Source organism: Pelophylax lessonae (genome assembly GCF_965119305.1).
Source record: "Pelophylax lessonae genome assembly, chromosome: 12".
Lineage (NCBI taxonomy): Eukaryota > Metazoa > Chordata > Amphibia > Anura > Ranidae > Pelophylax > Pelophylax lessonae.
In genome coordinates this window covers 216,318,641-216,335,792 of record NC_138779.1, presented here as the reverse complement: position 1 = coordinate 216,335,792, position 17,152 = coordinate 216,318,641, and positions in this window count along the sequence as shown.

Genomic DNA, 17,152 nt, shown 5'->3' with positions numbered 1-17,152 from the left:
ATAGCTCTGACATATACCGCAGTGCTGTACAGAGAACACTGAGCCAATCACATCAGTCTCTGTACCAGAGGAGCTTACACTCTAATGTCCCCCCACCAGAGGAGCTTACACTCTAATGTCCTCCCCCCACAGTCACACACTATTATTATTATACATTCATATAGCTCTGACATATACCACAGTGCTATACAGAGATCACTGATGGGGGAGTGGGGGTCATCCTCAATCTATGGTGGGGGGGGTCATCCTCTCTCTATGGTGGTTGGGTGGGGGGGGGGGGTCATCCTCTCTCTATGGTGGGGGGGGCGATCCTCTCTCCATGGTGGGGGGGCATCCTCTCTCTATGGTGGGGGGCCACCCTCTCTCTATGGTGGGGGGCCATCCTCTCTCTATGGTGGGGTTGGGGGGGGGTCATCCTTTCTCAATGGTGGGGGTGGGGGTCATCCTCTCTCTATGGTGGGGGGGCCATACTCTCTCTATGGTGGGGGGCCATCCTCTCTCTATGGTGGGGGGCCATCCTCTCTCTATGGTGGGGGAGGCATCCTGTATGGGGGGGCGCCATCCTCTCTCTATGGTGGGGGGGCATCCTCTCTCTATGGTGGGGGAGGCATCCTCTCTCTATGGTGGGGGAGGCATCCTCTCTCTATGGTGGGGGGGGGTCATTCTTTCTCTGTGGTGGGGGGGGGTCATCCTCTTTCTATGGTGGGGGGGGGGGCATCCTCTCTACTTGTCCCGATAGGCTCTTGCTGGAAACTATCACACATTTTGGGGTCATGTTTGGATGAAAGCCTCAGGTTGTCACCATGACAGGTCCTCATTATTGGCTCCCTGCTGGCAGTATACCGGTGACACCGATGCTGGAGGAGAAAGCCTTGTATTGAGTATTAAACATTCTCATTAATATTTTAGATCTGCATTTTATTCTCTGCTCGTAGTAATTGCTCTGTTCCTTTAATCCTATGAATGATTCATTAGTGTCACCGGATCCACCAGACCAGCACACAGACGGAGCCGCACTGACACCAAATCCGACTCCCTGCACCGGCCGCCCAGGGAGAGACCCCTCCCTCCACCTTAAAGTGGACCGGTCATCGGATTTTAGAGTGTTTTTAAACCCAAAAGCAAACATTTATTATATTGCAACTTACCAATTCTTAGATGTGACGGCTGCATTGATTTTCTAGTTCTAGTTGGGGGAATTGGGGGGGGGCGGGGGATATGTATTGTTCTAGTTGGGGGAATTGGGGGGGGGGGGCGGGGGATATGTATTGTTCTAGTTGGGGGAATTGGGGGGGGGGGCAGGGCATATGTATTGTTCTAGTTGGGGAATTGGGGGGGGGGGGGATATGTATTGTTCTAGTTGGGGGAATTGGGGGGGGGCGGGGGATATGTATTGTTCTAGTTGGGGGAATTGGGGGGGGATATGTATTGTTCTAGTTGGGGGAATTGGGGGGGGGCGGGGGATATGTATTGTTCTAGTTGGGGGAATTGGGGGGGGGGGCAGGGGATATGTATTGTTCTAGTTGGGGAAATTTGGGAGGAGGGGGAGTGCTAAGAGTAGTGATTTAGGGGGATTTGTGTTGGGGAGGGGGGAGAGGATTCTTGCTGGGGGAGATATGTATCGTTCTAGTTGGGGAAATTTGGGGGGGGGGCAGGGGATATGTATCATTCTAGTTGGGGAAATGTGAGGGGGAGGGCAGGGGATATGTATCGTTCTAGTTGGGGAAATTTGGGGGGGGCAGGGGATATGTATCATTCTAGTTGGGGAAATTTGGGGGGGGGGGCAGGGGATATGTATCGTTCTAGTTGGGGAAATTTGGGGGGGGGCAGGGGATATGTATCATTCTAGTTGGGGGAATTTGGGGGGGGCAGGGGATATGTATCATTCTAGTTGGGGAAATTTGGGGGGGCAGGGGATATGTATCGTTCTAGTCTAGGAAATTTGGGGGGAGAGCAGGGGATATGTATCGTTCTAGTTGGGGAAATTTTGGGGGGGCAGGGGATATGTATCGTTCTAGTTTGGGGGAATTTAGGGGGGGGCAGGGGATATGTATCGTTCTAGTTGGGGAAATTTGGGGGGGGGCAGGGGATATGTATCGTTCTAGTTTGGGGAAATTGGGGGGGGCAGGGATATGTATCGTTCTAGTTGGGGAAATTTGGGGGGGGGCAGGGGATATCGTTCTAGTCGGGGAAATTTGGGAGGGGCAGGGATATGTATCGTTCTAGTTGGGTAAATTTTGGGGGGAGGGCAGGGGACATGTATCGTTCTAGTTTGGGGGAAATTGGGGGGGGGGCAGGGGATATGTATCGTTCTAGTTGGGGAAATTTGGGGGGGGGGCAGGGGATATCGTTCTAGTCGGGGAAATTTTGGGAGGGGCAGGGGATATGTATCGTTCTAGTTTGGGGGAATTTGGGGGGGGCAGGGGATATGTATCGTTCTAGGTTGGGGAAATTTGGGGGGGGGGGCAGGGGGATACATATCATTCTAGTTGGGGAAATTTTGTGGGGGGGGGGCAGGGGGTATGCATCGTTCCAATTGGGGGTATTTGGGGGGGGGGGCAGGGGATATGTATCATTCTAGTTGGGGAAATTTTGTGGGGGGGGGGGGGGCAGGGGATATGCATCGTTCTAATTGGGGGTATTTGGGGGGCAGGGGATATGTATCGTTCAAGTGGGGACATTTTTTTTGGGGGGGGGGGCAGGGGATATGTACCGTTCTAGTTGGTGAAATTTGGGGGGAGGGGGAGTGCTGAGAGTAGTGATTTAGGGGGATTTTTGTTGGGTTAGGGGTATGAATGGGGGGAAAAGATGTGTACTAGGAGGGGAAATTTTAGGGGTAAGGGATTTGTGAGAAAATCTCCCTAATGGGGGGGGGGGGGGGTGTCACATAAATCTAAACATACAACGCAGATACATATCTGACCCTATGGGGCTTTTTAAACCTGAATGCGAAGTGCCCCCTAGACTAGGCCTAGGCCATAATCGGGCTAATCAGATGGCTGTGAGCCTCACACAGAATGAGGATCTGTAGGTTGGATTGTCAGCTCTTTTGCCAAATCTCAAATCTAAAAAAAACAGATACATAACTGGCCTAACGGTTTATTTACGACTGAATGTGGTTTTTCAGGCTGAAGTCCCTTTATATTGGGGCTGACCAGATGGCTGTGAGCAGAACAGAGTGTGGGGGGGGGGGATCTGAAAGTGTGATTGTCAGCTCTTCTGCCGAGCAATACATCCAAACACACAGTGCAGATACATAGCTGTCCTTACGTTTTTTTTATAACTGAATGTGATGTTTGAACCGAAGTCTCCTTGAATGTGAGCGGTACAGAGTAGACTGAAGATCTGTGAGTTGGATTGTCAGCTCTTCTGCCGAGCATTGCATCCAAACACACAGTGCAGATCCAGAACTGTCCTTATGATTTATTTAGAATTGAATGTGATGTTTGGACCCGGAGTCTCCTTCAATGGGGCTGTGAGCGGCGCAGAGCAGAGTGAAGATCTGCTAATTGGATTGTCAGCTCTTCTGCCAAGCAATAAATCCAAACACACAGTGCAGATACACAACCCTCCTTATGATTTATTTATATTTGAATGGAATGTTTGGACCGGAGGCGTCTGCTTGAATGGGGGCTGTGAGCAGTACAGAGCGGACTGAAGATCTGGGAGTTGGATTGTCAGCTCTTCTGCCAAGCAATAAATCCAAACACGCAATGCAGGTACATTACTGTTCTTATGGTTTATTTATGATTGAATGTGATGTTAGGACCCGGAGTTTCTCTGAATGGGCTGTGAGCGTCACAGAGCAGACTGAAGATCTGCTAATTGGATTGTCAGCTCTTCTGCCGAGCATTAAATCCAAACACACTGTGCAGACACATAAATGTCCTTATGGTTTATTTATGATTGAATGTGATGTTTGACCCGGAGTCTCCTTGAATAGGGCTGTGAGCTGCGCAGAGCAGAGAGAAGATCTGCTAATTGGATTGTCAGCTCTTCTGCCAAGCAATAAATCCAAACTCACTGTTTGGACCCGGACAGGGCTGTCGTTAACACAGGGCAAAAAGGGGCAGCTGCCCTGGGTCCAGTCGTTGTTGTTGCGGCCCAAAGCAGCTGCCCCCCCTGAGCCTGCAAATAGTTGATAAGAGGATTCAAGAGAGCCCAAGAAAATGTTTGCCCAGGGTCCAATCAAAATAAAAGGACGGCCCTGGACCCGGAGTTGGGGCTGTGAGCGGCACAGAGAAGAATGAGGATCTCAGGCATTACACAATTTACTGACACAAAGAAAGCCGGTGGGGGTGGGGGGGGTTCTGAAATCTCAAATTACTCATATTTCCTCCATTTTCTTCCCTCACATTACGGAAACCAGTTCTTGTTTGTGTACAGGAATCCTGTGCCACCGCTGACCGCCTTCCCAAAATGCTAGCTGCCTGGCTGTCTCTGGCTTTTTTTCCACCCAGTACAAGCAGGCAGCCAGTGAAGTCAGATTTCCTGGTTGACATCCCGCTTCCAGGTCAGCAGGCAAAATTAAAAAATAAATAAATAAATAAATAAATTGCCCCTCATAGTCCGAATCCTCTACCCCTAAAACTTCCCCTACTAGTACACATCCCCCCCCCTTCAAATTTCCCCCCTCCTACCAAAAATGTTCTTCCCTCCCACCCAACACAAATCCCCATAAATCACCACTCCTAGATCAATACTTACCCACTGCCGCACCCAAATTCCCCCTCCCATCTCCTTGTGGCACCCCAACCCCCACTTCAAATCCCACCCCCCCCCCCAACACAAATCTTCTTCCCCTATCCCCCCTCCCAACACAAATTCCCATAAATCACCACTCTGAACCCTCCCCAATGACCCCTCCTAGAACAATACTAACCCTCTGTCACCTCCAAATTCCCCCTCCCAACCACTTGTGGCACCCCCCCCCCCACTTCAAATTCCCCCCCCGCCCCCCCCAGCACAAATCTTCTTTCCCCATCCCAACACAAATTCCCATAAATCATCACTTTTAGGACTCCCCCACCCATTTACCCCTCCTAGACCAATACTTACCCCCTGCTACCCCCAAATTCCCCCTCCCGTCTCCTTGTGGCACCCTAACCCCCACTTCATATCTCCCCCTAGCACAAATCTTCTTCCCCTATCCCCCCTCCTAACACAAATCCCCCTAAATCACCACTCTTAACCCCCCACCCAATGACCCCCCCTAGAACAATACTAACCCTCTGCCATCCCCAAATCCCCCCTCCCAACCCAAATCCCCTTCCCCTCCAATTTACTTGTGGTACCCCCCACTTCAACCCCCCCAGCACAAATATCTTTTTCCCCCACCCCAACATAAATTCCCATAAATCACCACTCCCACACAATTTCCCCTCCTAGATCAATTCTTACCCCCTGCCCCCCCCAAATTCCCCTTTCAACATAAATCCCCTCCAATCTCCATGTGGCTCCCTCCCCCACCCCCCAGCACAAATCCCCATAAATCACCACTCTTAGCACCCCCCCTCCCAATTACCCCTCCTAGAACAATACTTCCCTCCTGCCACCCCCAAATTCCCCCTTCCAACACAAATCCCCTCCAATCTCCATGTGGCCCCCCCCCCCCCAGTACAAATCTTCTTTCCCCCATCCCAACACAAACTCCCATAAATCACCAACCCCCCCCCCCCTCCAATTTCCTCTCCTAGAACAATACTTACCCCCTGCCACCCCCAAATTCCCCCTTCCAACACAAATCTCCTCCAATCTCCATGTAGTGCCCCCCCCCTCCAATCTCCTTGTGCCCCCCCCCCTTCAAATCCCCCCCAGTAAAAATCTTATTTCCCCCATCCCAACACAAACTCCCATAAATCACCACTCCCCCCTCCAATTTCCTCTCCTAGAACAATACTTACCCCCTGCCACCCCCAAATTCCCCCTTCCAACACAAATCTCCTACAAACTCCATGTAGTGCCCCCCCCCTCCAATCTCCTTGTGCCCCCCCCTTCAAATCCCCCCCCCAGTAAAAATCTTATTTCCCCCATCCCAACACAAACTCCCATAAATCACCACTCCCCCCTCCAATTTCCTCTCCTAGAACAATACTTACCCCCTGCCACCCCCAAATTCCCCCTTCCAACACAAATCTCCTCCAATCTCCATGTAGTGCCCCCCCCCTCCAATCTCCTTGTGCCCCCCCCCTTCAAATCCCCCCCAGTAAAAATCTTATTTCCCCCATCCCAACACAAACTCCCATAAATCACCACTCCCCCCTCCAATTTCCTCTCCTAGAACAATACTTACCCCCTGCCACCCCCAAATTCCCCCTTCCAACACAAATCTCCTACAAACTCCATGTAGTGCCCCCCCCCTCCAATCTCCTTGTGCCCCCCCCTTCAAATCCCCCCCCCAGTAAAAATCTTATTTCCCCCATCCCAACACAAACTCCCATAAATCACCACTCCCCCCTCCAATTTCCTCTCCTAGAACAATACTTACCCCCTGCCACCCCCAAATTCCCCCTTCCAACACAAATCTCATCCAATCTCCATGTAGTGCCCCCCCCCCTCCAGTCTCCTTGTGGCTCCCTCCACCACTTCAAATCTTCTTTCCCAATCCTCACTCCCAACAGAAATCACCACTCTTTGCACTCCCCCCCCCCCCAAACTACCCCCTCCTAGGACAATACTTACCCTACTTCCACCCCCAAATTCCCCCTCCCAATTCTTTGTGGCACCCCAACCCCCACTTCAAATCACCACTATCAGCACTCCCCCCATTTCCCCTCCTAGAACACTACTTACCCCCTGCCACCCCCAAATCCCCCCTTTCAACACAAATCCCAATAAATCACCACTCTTAGCACCCCCCCCCCCCAAACTTCCCCTCCTAGAACAATACTTACGTTCCCCTTTCCCTCCAATCTCCTTGTTTTGCCTCCCCACCACCTTACATGATTCCACAGTGCCCAGGGCAGCTACACCTCTTGCCCACCCCTTGTCCTGGCCCCAGTTGCAGGGAGCCTCACGCACAGCAGTGCACTATGATTGGCGGTTCACCATGGCTACTCTACCCCTAGGAATGCCTGGCGCCTGGCATGAAATGCTGATTGGTTGGCTGCAGTGCCTTCCCAGGGACTTCCTCCCACTGATAGGGATTTTGGTCCCTGGTCAGTGATTCAGGCCGGAAGCCGGGGAGTAACATGAGGGTCAGGCGGGAAGAATTTTCAGAGAAGCATTACTTCCAGATTTCCTTATCTGCAGTACAGATTCATTGTTATCTATAAATTAGGAAACCGACGTCACCCAATCCACAGCGACCGAGCAAAACCGCAAAACATGAGAGACAACGCAGGAAACCAGCAACCGTCTGCGACCCGCCGAGCTACAGAAATCTCATTATTATTATTATACATTTACATAGCTCTGACATATACCGCAGTGCTGTACAGAGAACACTGAGCCAATCACATCAGTCTCTGCACCAGAGGAGCTTACACTCTAATGTCCCCTCCCCCACAGTCACATCAGTCTCTGTACCAGAGGAGCTTACACTCTAATGTCCCCTCCCCCACAGTCACATCAGTCTCTGTACCAGAGGAGCTGACACTCTAATGTCCCCTCCCCCACAGTCACATCAGTCTCTGTACCAGAGGAGCTGACACTCTAATGTCCCCTCCCCCACAGTTACAGCAGTCTCTGTACTAGAAGAGCTTACACTCTAATGTCTCCTCCCTCACAGTCACATCAGTATCTGTACCAGAGGAGCTTACACTCTAATGTCCCCTCCCCCACAGTCACACACTATTATTATTATACATTTATATAGCTCTGACATATACCGCAGTGCTGTACAGAGATCACTGAGCCAATCACATCAGTCTCTGCACCAGAGGAGCTTACACTCTAATGTCCCCTCCCCTACAGTCACATCAGTTTCTGTTCCAGAGGAGCTTACACTCTAAAGGCCTGACCAGTCTCACTCCTCCTGCTGCATTCTCCGCTACAGAGTTCCCTTGGGCAGAGCAGCAGACTCACCTGTAGCTGGATGGGTGGAGATGATACAACAGGTGCAGAATCCCCTCCACTGATTTGCCCCCCCCCCCCCCCCCCCCTCCCATCGCTGAAATCCCCCTATCAGGGTGGAGATGAAGAGGATTTTGCAGGAGGGGGGGAAGATTGTGCAAATAGTTAGACAGGACACACATATGGGGGAACGGGATCTGTATGGGAGGGGGGATAGGGATGTGTGGGGGGGGGGGGGATCTGTATGGGAGGGGGGGCGGGGATCTGTACATGGGGGGATCTGTATGGGAGGGGGGATAGGGATGTGTGGGGGGGGATAGGGATCTGTACAGGGGGGGATCTGTATGGGAGGGGGGATGGGGATCTGTACAGGGGGGGATCTGTATGGGAGGGGGGGGATCTGTATGGGAGGGGGATCAGATCAGTACGGGGCAGCGGAGGTCATGCAGCCTGCTGGGTGATATGCGGTCAGGTCTTACCTGTGGGTCGGGGGATGGTAGGGCTCAGGTGTGACACCGGCAGTCAGGCGACTGTCACTTCGGCTCTCTGCTGCAAACGTGGAACTTCGCTGTCGCTCAGCAGAGGAAGCCTCTCCAGCCGCTTAAAGGGGAAGCGTTGGTTAACCCTTTTCCTGCCGAACGGCTGCTTCTCGACAGGCTGCGGCCAACTTTAGATGTTGCTCCATGCTGAACGTGGGCGGGGGTGGGGCGGCTCCTCCGCAAGAATGGACGAGGCCAAATTATGTGCTGGAGGACGCAGCACTTCCATCCTCCCCTTCAGTCTAGCACAGTTGTAGCGGCTCCTCTCCTCTGATTTCACCGCACACTGCGAGCTTCTCACAATGTGCATTAGAAGCTGCCTGGCTGGAGGAGGTCCAGCATCATCCAGTTCCGACATCACAGTGCACCCCCCTTACCTTGTGCTGCTGCTAGGAAGAAGCTGGGGGTGGAGCTTGGAAGCAGAAAGTGCAGGGTCTGGAGGAGGACCAGAGGAGAGCTGGAGTCAGCTTAGGGCAGGTGCACAGAGAGGCACAGGATATGTAGGAGGAGTTCTGTTCTTCCCTCTGCTGCCGACTGCTGAGACGAGGGGGGGGGGGGGCAGAGATGAGGCTGTCAGTGGCTACACAGTATTAGCGCAGGATCTGGAAAAGCAGTTCTGTCCTCCTCTCTGCTGCCAACTGCTGAGAAAGTGGAAGGGAAGGCAGAGATGAGCCTCTCCGTGGCTGCACAGAGAAGCGCATGATCTGGAGGAGGAGTTCTGTCCTTCTCTCTGCTGCTGACTGCTGAGACCCGGGGGGGGGGCAGAGATGAGGCTGTCTGTGGCTGCACAAAAAAGTGCAGGATCTGGAGGAGGAGTTCTCTACTCCTCTCTACCAACTGCTGAGATAAGGTGGGGGCGGAGACAAGGGGGGTTCCGCAGCTGCAGGAGAGGAGCAAGGGCCACATGGAATGGCCTGGGGGGCCAGATTTGGCCCATGGGCCTTGTGTTTGACACTCGATCTAGCCCTTTCCTCCTCAGCCTGACTATCCCTGGCCCGCCCCTTCCATTCATTGGCTTATACTTCCACCCAGTAATGGCGGCTCTGCATCACATGTGGGCGATCTGCTTGCAAATACAGCCTCCCTAGGAATGCCGTCTCCTCCAGAAGGACACCCACCTGTCAAAGCATTTTGATATTTGCATAACTCCTCCCACTGCTTGCATCAGGGCTGATGGCTTTTGAAAGGAGTACTGAGGCAAGGGGCTATGATATTTTTTAGGAAGTGTTGTACAGCCCCCTACTGGCCCCTCCCACCAGCCATGATCTGCCTGCATTGCATAGAGAAGCACAGAGTGAGCACATCGCTGGCTCCAAAATAAGGTCTGCAGTGAAAATGCCTGGAGCCTGGAGCTGTTCTGTACACAGAATGTATACTGACCACACCCCCTAGAAACATCATTTCCTGCTTGTGTGATTGGCTCACCAGTTTTCCCAGAAGTCTGTACTAAGATACAAGTCAGATTTCTGGCATCCCCTGCAACACAAATGTCATTTTTGGTGAGATACTCCCAATAGGAACACGGCTAAAGGGATACAGACCCTGCAGCTGCCACAGCTGATTGATAATTATGAAACCACTCCCATTAGACGCACTCAGCACAGAGGAACAAACAGGGATTTCTTCAGAGTAACAAAAGTTAGGAATCTGCAACAAAGTTTGTTATAATCCCTGCAATGTACAGAGATCACCCAGAGGGGGGTGTTTTTTTCTCAACAAAAGCGGAGTTACGCTTTAAGTACCGTAGTTTGTCGCCGTTCCACGAGCGAGCGCAATTCTAAGGCGCGACATGTTGGGTATCTATTTAACATTATCTTTCACATATAAAATATAAATAGATGTACCGATCTGTTGGGTGCTAAAACCACAATAGATTAACATCAATTCATTAAAAAAATTAAAAAAAAAACATATTCTTTATAGATATAAAATCAATTGATAGCGATTCATAAAAGTCCCAAGACAAAGTCCAATAAAGTGCAACCAAAAAGATTGTGCAAAAAGTGCAAACTGTGCTGGTTTTTCCAAAATAAGGTGCAGATTTGTATTGACTATTCAGAGGTAAAAAGTAGAAAAAAAATTGTGCTAACTTTACTGTTTCATTTTTTTTTTTTTTTTTAAATGCAGTGAAATATATATTTTTTTTCCAAAAAATTGCATATGAAAGACCGCTGCGCAGATACCACGTGACCAAAAAATATTGCAACAACTGCCATTTTATTCTACAGGGTCTTTGCTAAAAAAAATAAAAAATAAAATAAAATAAAAAGGAAATATATATATATATATATTTTATTTTTATTCTACAGGTTCTTTGCTAAAAATAAATAAATAAATAAATAAAAAAAATATATATATATATATATATATATATATATATATATATATATATATAATATTTGGGGGTTCTAAGTAATTTTCTAGTAAAAAAATACAGATTTTAACTTGTAAACAACAAACGTCAGAAATTGGCCTCAGCAAAAGTGGAGTTACACTTTAAATATTAGCAGCTTAAACTTCAGCTTTAAGAAAAAAATTAAAATTGGCGAACGTTCCACTTATAAAAAGAACGACCGTTTAAAAATGGAACTTTACCCAATTTTTCTTTTAGTTTTGCGTGGAGCGATTGGATTCGCTGCTGGGTCCTGTGTGCAGTTCAAGGATGAAGATCCCCCCATGCCTGGCCTGGTGGGGGCGCTCTAAGTGTCATTTTATGGTTCCTATCCCTGCAGTCCATATTCCACATATAGAGATGATGAATTATTTTTCTGCCAGGTTATGGTGGATGGGACAGTCTGGAAGATATTGTCCTGGACGGGCGTCAGTGACCGGCTTGTATTGCGCCGCACACGGTTGTGACAAGACGGTCACTGCTTCCCTGTGAATATTCCTGCGTGTTCTCTCCTGTCCTGGGCAGCTCCCTCCTGTCAGATCTGATCAGTGATAAAATCTCCCCGGAGGCTCTGCTGGGGTTTCCACATTTTTTGGTGTTTCAGCCTCAGGCTTCAACCTTCTCACCATTTTCTTACAGTATGTGGAAGGATTACATATCCAATACAATGGCTCCGTGTCCTTTACTGGATCCATTGTGATCTCTTACCGGCCATCCCCACACCACAACCTGCTTCCTATGCACCCCACGCCACAACCTGCTTCCTATGCACCCCACGCCGCAACCTGCTCCCTACGCACCCCACGCCGCAACCTGCTCCCTATGCTCCCCACACCACAACCTGCTCCCTAGGCACCCCACAACCTGCTCCCTACGCACCCCACGCCGCAACCTGCTGCCTACGCACTCCACAGCACAACCTGCTTCCTATGCACCCCACGCCGCAACCTGCTCCCTACGCACCCCACGCCGCAACCTGCTCCCTACGCTCCCCACGCCGCAACCTGCTTCCTATGCACCCCACGCCGCAACCTGCTCCCTAAACTCCCCACAACCTGCTCCCTACGCACCCCATGCCGCAACCTGCCTCCTATGCACCCCACGCCGCAACCTGCTCCCTACGCTCCCCACACCACAACCTGCTCCCTACGCTCCCCACTCCGCAACCGGCTCCCTACGCCGCAACCTGCTCCCTACGCATCCCACGCCGCAACCTGCTCCCTACACACCCCACGCCGCAACCTGCTTCCTATGCACCCCACGCCGCAACCTGCTTCCTACGCACCCCACACAACAACCTGCTCCCTAGGTACCCCACACCGCAACCTGCTCCCTACGCACCAACCTGCTCCCAACGCACCCCACACCACAACCTGCTCCCTACGCAACAAACCTGCTCCCAACGCACCCCACACCACAGCCTGCTCCCTACGTACCCCACACCGCAACCTGCTCCCTACGCACCCCACACCACAACCTGCTCCCTACGCACCAACCTGCTCCCAACGCACTCCACACCACAGCCTGCTCCCTACGTACCCCACACCGCAACCTGCTCCCTATGCACCCCACACCACAACCTGCTCCCTACGCACCCCACACCACAGCCTGCTCCCTACGCACCCCACACCACAACCTGCTCCCTACACACACCACAACCTGCTCCCTACGCACCCCACACCACAACCTGCTCCCTACGCACCCCACACCACAACCTGCTCCCTACGCACCCCACACCACAACCTGCTCCATACGCACCCCACACCGCAACCTGCTCCCTACAGACCCCACACCGCAACCTGCTCCCTACACACCCCACACCACCATCTGAACCCTACGCACCCCACACCGCAAGCTGCTCCCTACGCACACCGCAACCTGCTCCCTACACACCCCACACCGCAACCTGCTCCCTACACCAAACCTGCTTCCTATGCACCAACTATTGTTATCTGCCACAATGACCTTTATGTTCAGACAGGAGGATGACCGATAGCTGGAAATACCTGTTATGGTGAAGGTCATAAAGGCATTTGCTTAACCCTTGCTGCATCGAACTCTCTACACCTGATCTTTTAGTTCTCTTATTTTAAGTAGAATATTTATTGCAGCAAGGGTTAAAACGAATGCCTTATGACCTTATGTGCCATAACTGTATTAGATGGTCTCACTCTCTGTTCTCTTCTTTTATTACAGTTATGGCAAATAAAGCCATAAGGCATTTGCTTTACCCTTGATGCAATAAATACTCTACACTTAGATGGTTGAGATTTCTGTTCTCCTATTTTAAGTGTAGATTATTTATTGCGCCAAGGGTTAAACGAATGCCTTATTTGCCATAATTGTAATAAAATCTAAGTGTAGAGTATTTGTTGCACAAAGGGTTAAACTTTAACCCTTTGTGCAACAAATACTCTACACTTAGATTGTCGTGCCAGAGGAGAGGAGAGAGGAGAAAAAGAGAAGAATAAAAGAGAAGAAAAGAAAAAAAGAGAAGAGAAGAAAAGAGGAGAGAAGAGAAGAAAAAAAAAAAAGAGAAGAGGAGAGAAGAGAGAAGAAAAGAGAGAAGAGAAGAGAAAAAATAAAAGAAAATAAAGACAAAGCAATGAAGAGCAGAAAGAATTATATATTGGGATAGAGGAAAGGGAGAGAGTTGGAGGGAATAGCGGAGAGGTGCAGAGTAAAGTATTGGGTGAGATAATAGAGTGCGCTTGCTTGCACAGTTGGTGAATGTGAAGGGCGCACTATCATCACTATATCTCTATCATCTCTATATCACTATCATCACTGTATCCCAATCATCACTATATTACTATATCCCTTTCATCACTATATCACTATCATCTCTATATCCCAATATCCCTATCATCTCTATATCCCTATATCCCAATATCCTTATTATCTCTATATTACTATATCCCTATCATCACTATATCCCTATCATCACTATATCACTATCATCTCTATATCACTATATCCCTATCATCTCTATATCCCTATCATCTCTATATCACTATATCCCTATCATCTCTATATCCCTATCATCACTATATCCCTATCATCTCTATATCCCTATCATCACTATATCACTATCATCTCTATATCACTATATCCCTATCATCTCTATATCCCTATCATCTCTATATCACTATATCCCTATCATCTCTATATCCCTATCATCACTATATCCCTATCATCTCTATATCACTATATCCCTATCATCTCTATATCCCTATCATCACTATATCCCCATCATCTCTATATCACTATATCCCTATCATCTCTATATCACTATATCCCTATCATCGCTATATCACTATATCCCTATCCTCTCTATATCCCTATCATCTCTATATCACTATATCCCTATCATCGCTATATCACTATCATCACTATATCCCTATCATCGCTATATCACTATCATCACTATATCACTATATCCCTATCATCTCTATATCACTATATCCCTATCATCTCTATATCACTATATCACTATATCCCTATCATCTCTATATCACTATCATCACTATATCCCTATCATCTCTATATCACTATCATCACTATATCCCTATCATCTCTATATCCCTATCATCTCTATATCACTATATCACTATATCCCTATCATCTCTATATCACTATATCCCTATCATCTCTATATCACTATATCCCTATCATCACTATATCACTATATTCCTATCCTCTCTATATCACTATATCCCTATCATCGCTATATCACTATCCTCTCTATATCCCTATCATCTCTATATCACTATATCCCTATCCTCTCTATATCACTATATCCCTATCATCGCTATATCACTATCCTCTCTATATCCCTATCATCTCTATATCACTATATCCCTATCCTCTCTATATCCCTATCATCTCTATATCCCTATCATCAATATATCCCAATATCCCTATCATTTCTATATTACTATATCCCTATCATCAATATATCACTATATCCCTATCATCACTATATCACTATCATCATTATCCTCACTATATCCCTATCATCTCTATATCCCTATCATCTCTATATCCCTATCATCACTATATCACTATCATCACTATATCACTATCATCACTATATCACTATATCACTATATCACTATGACTAATTCTAGCAGCAGAGATATTGTGACGATGAGAATTGAGCTGCGATGAGGCTGAGCTCTGCACTCTTCCTGCACATCAGGAAGTCGGTTTGTGGTCGGCGTTCACTAAGGGCTATTTTTGCACCTTTGCAGATGAACGCAGGGTGATAGACTGGACATTTCTCCGATTCCAGCGTTTAACATTTAATCTGCACAACTGCAATTCTACTCCCACCAGGAATACGGTGTGCATGGCTTCCCCCGGTATACATACTGTATATATACCCAGTCAGTGCAGGGCTGGGCAGGCTACAGAACAATATATTCTGTGTGTGCAGGAATCTGGAAAACAAGGAAGTTTCTAATCTGGCGGCTTGCCTTGTATATTCCAAACACTTCCTTCTTAGAGTAAACTTGCAATGTAAATATGAAAAATGATCCAATCTAAGGAGCAGACACTGAATATCAGTTTGCGTTTTATATTGCAATATACAGAACTGTATACTGCCTGCGATCAGCTGACGGGCGGAGCCCCTCCAGGCTCTGGAAGGGTCCCCACGCTGGGTGTTTTCTTGTTCATCCTGCCATGGTGATTCCATCACGGGGAATATATAGGACTGAATACACCTTTTGTTCTTTGCATTATGTTGACTTGAATGTACATCCGCTACTATTGTTGCCTCTTTTTAACAATTCGTTAAATAAAGTTTGTATGGATTTTTTTTTATACACTCTGTTGACAACTTTACCTTTTTATGATGATTGCATATTATTATTTAGGCCAGTAAAGTCCCATCAAGGGGGATTTTTTCCTATTTGTTCCAAAATTGGGGATGTGGGCCTAATTTACTGATTGACCATACCTTAATTTTTTTTATTGCTGGGATCCACCCAGCTGCCTTGACAGCTGACTCCGCCTTTCAGCACATGGCTGAAATCAGAATCCAGTTGTGTCCCCACCCCTCCCCTTTCCCAGCACTTTAGTGAGTGGAGAGCGATGACTGGCGGTCACTGCTCTCCGCTCTGAGCAATCAGAGGTCATATGATCCTTCAGTTCCCAGGCTTACAGCCGACGTGAGACTGGTGCTGCAGCATAGAGTTGAGTATGTATGTTGGTTTTTTTCAAAGTGCATACTTCCCCTTTAACTTCATTCTTCCAGAATGAGATCAAACAGTTGACGAAATCAACTGCAATATGTGCAAAATGACAGGTCCACTTTAAGTCTATTTATTATTGTGACAGTGTTCACCGTCACTGGGGGTGAGGGGCAGATACTTGGGGGACGCTGAGAGGATGGTTTGGATGGCTTCAGATGGGAGAGTGATATTTGTCAACGGTGTCTCTCAAGAAACGTGGAGATTTGATCCCACTTTGCACTGTGAGACCTGAGGCCTGTTGCCATGGAGTCTGTGACCCCTAGATGTGTATTCCATGTGTTTCAATGTAGTAGACAGACTGTCATTGGCAGACTTGTCCTATTGTCTGTTTTGAGATGGGATGTGTATTGTGTTAAGTCTGCCTGTCCCATTGTTAAATGTTAATGGCTTCACATTGTTCTGTCCAGATAATTTGTTCAGGTTAATTCTGTTTCTGCATATGATAATGTAATCAGGCAACCCCTGACCCGTGTGTAGTAATTTGATCAGGAGGGGGATGTGCTCATGTGTGTATAAATTGAGTGTGAAACTGTTCAATAAAGAAGAAGGTTCCAAAACTTGTATGAGCTAAGTTGTTGGCTAGCTTTGTATGGGGGCGGCTGAGAAAATCTGGGATATATGTTCATGACTGCAAGGAAGCTGTATACTGACAGAAGACAATGTGTTTCAATGTAGTAGACAGACTGTCATTGGCAGACTTGTCCTATTGTCTGTTTTGAGATGGGATGTGTATTGTGTTAAGTCTGCCTGTCCCATTGTTAAATGTTAATGGCCTCACATTGTTCTGTCCAGATGGCCAGATAATTAGTTCAGGTTAATTCTGTTTCTGCATATGATAATGTAATCAGGCAACCCCTGACCTGTGTGTAGTAATTTGATCAGGATGGGGATGTGCTCATGTGTGTATAAATTAAGTGTGAAACTGTTCAATAAAAGGAGAAGGTTCCAAA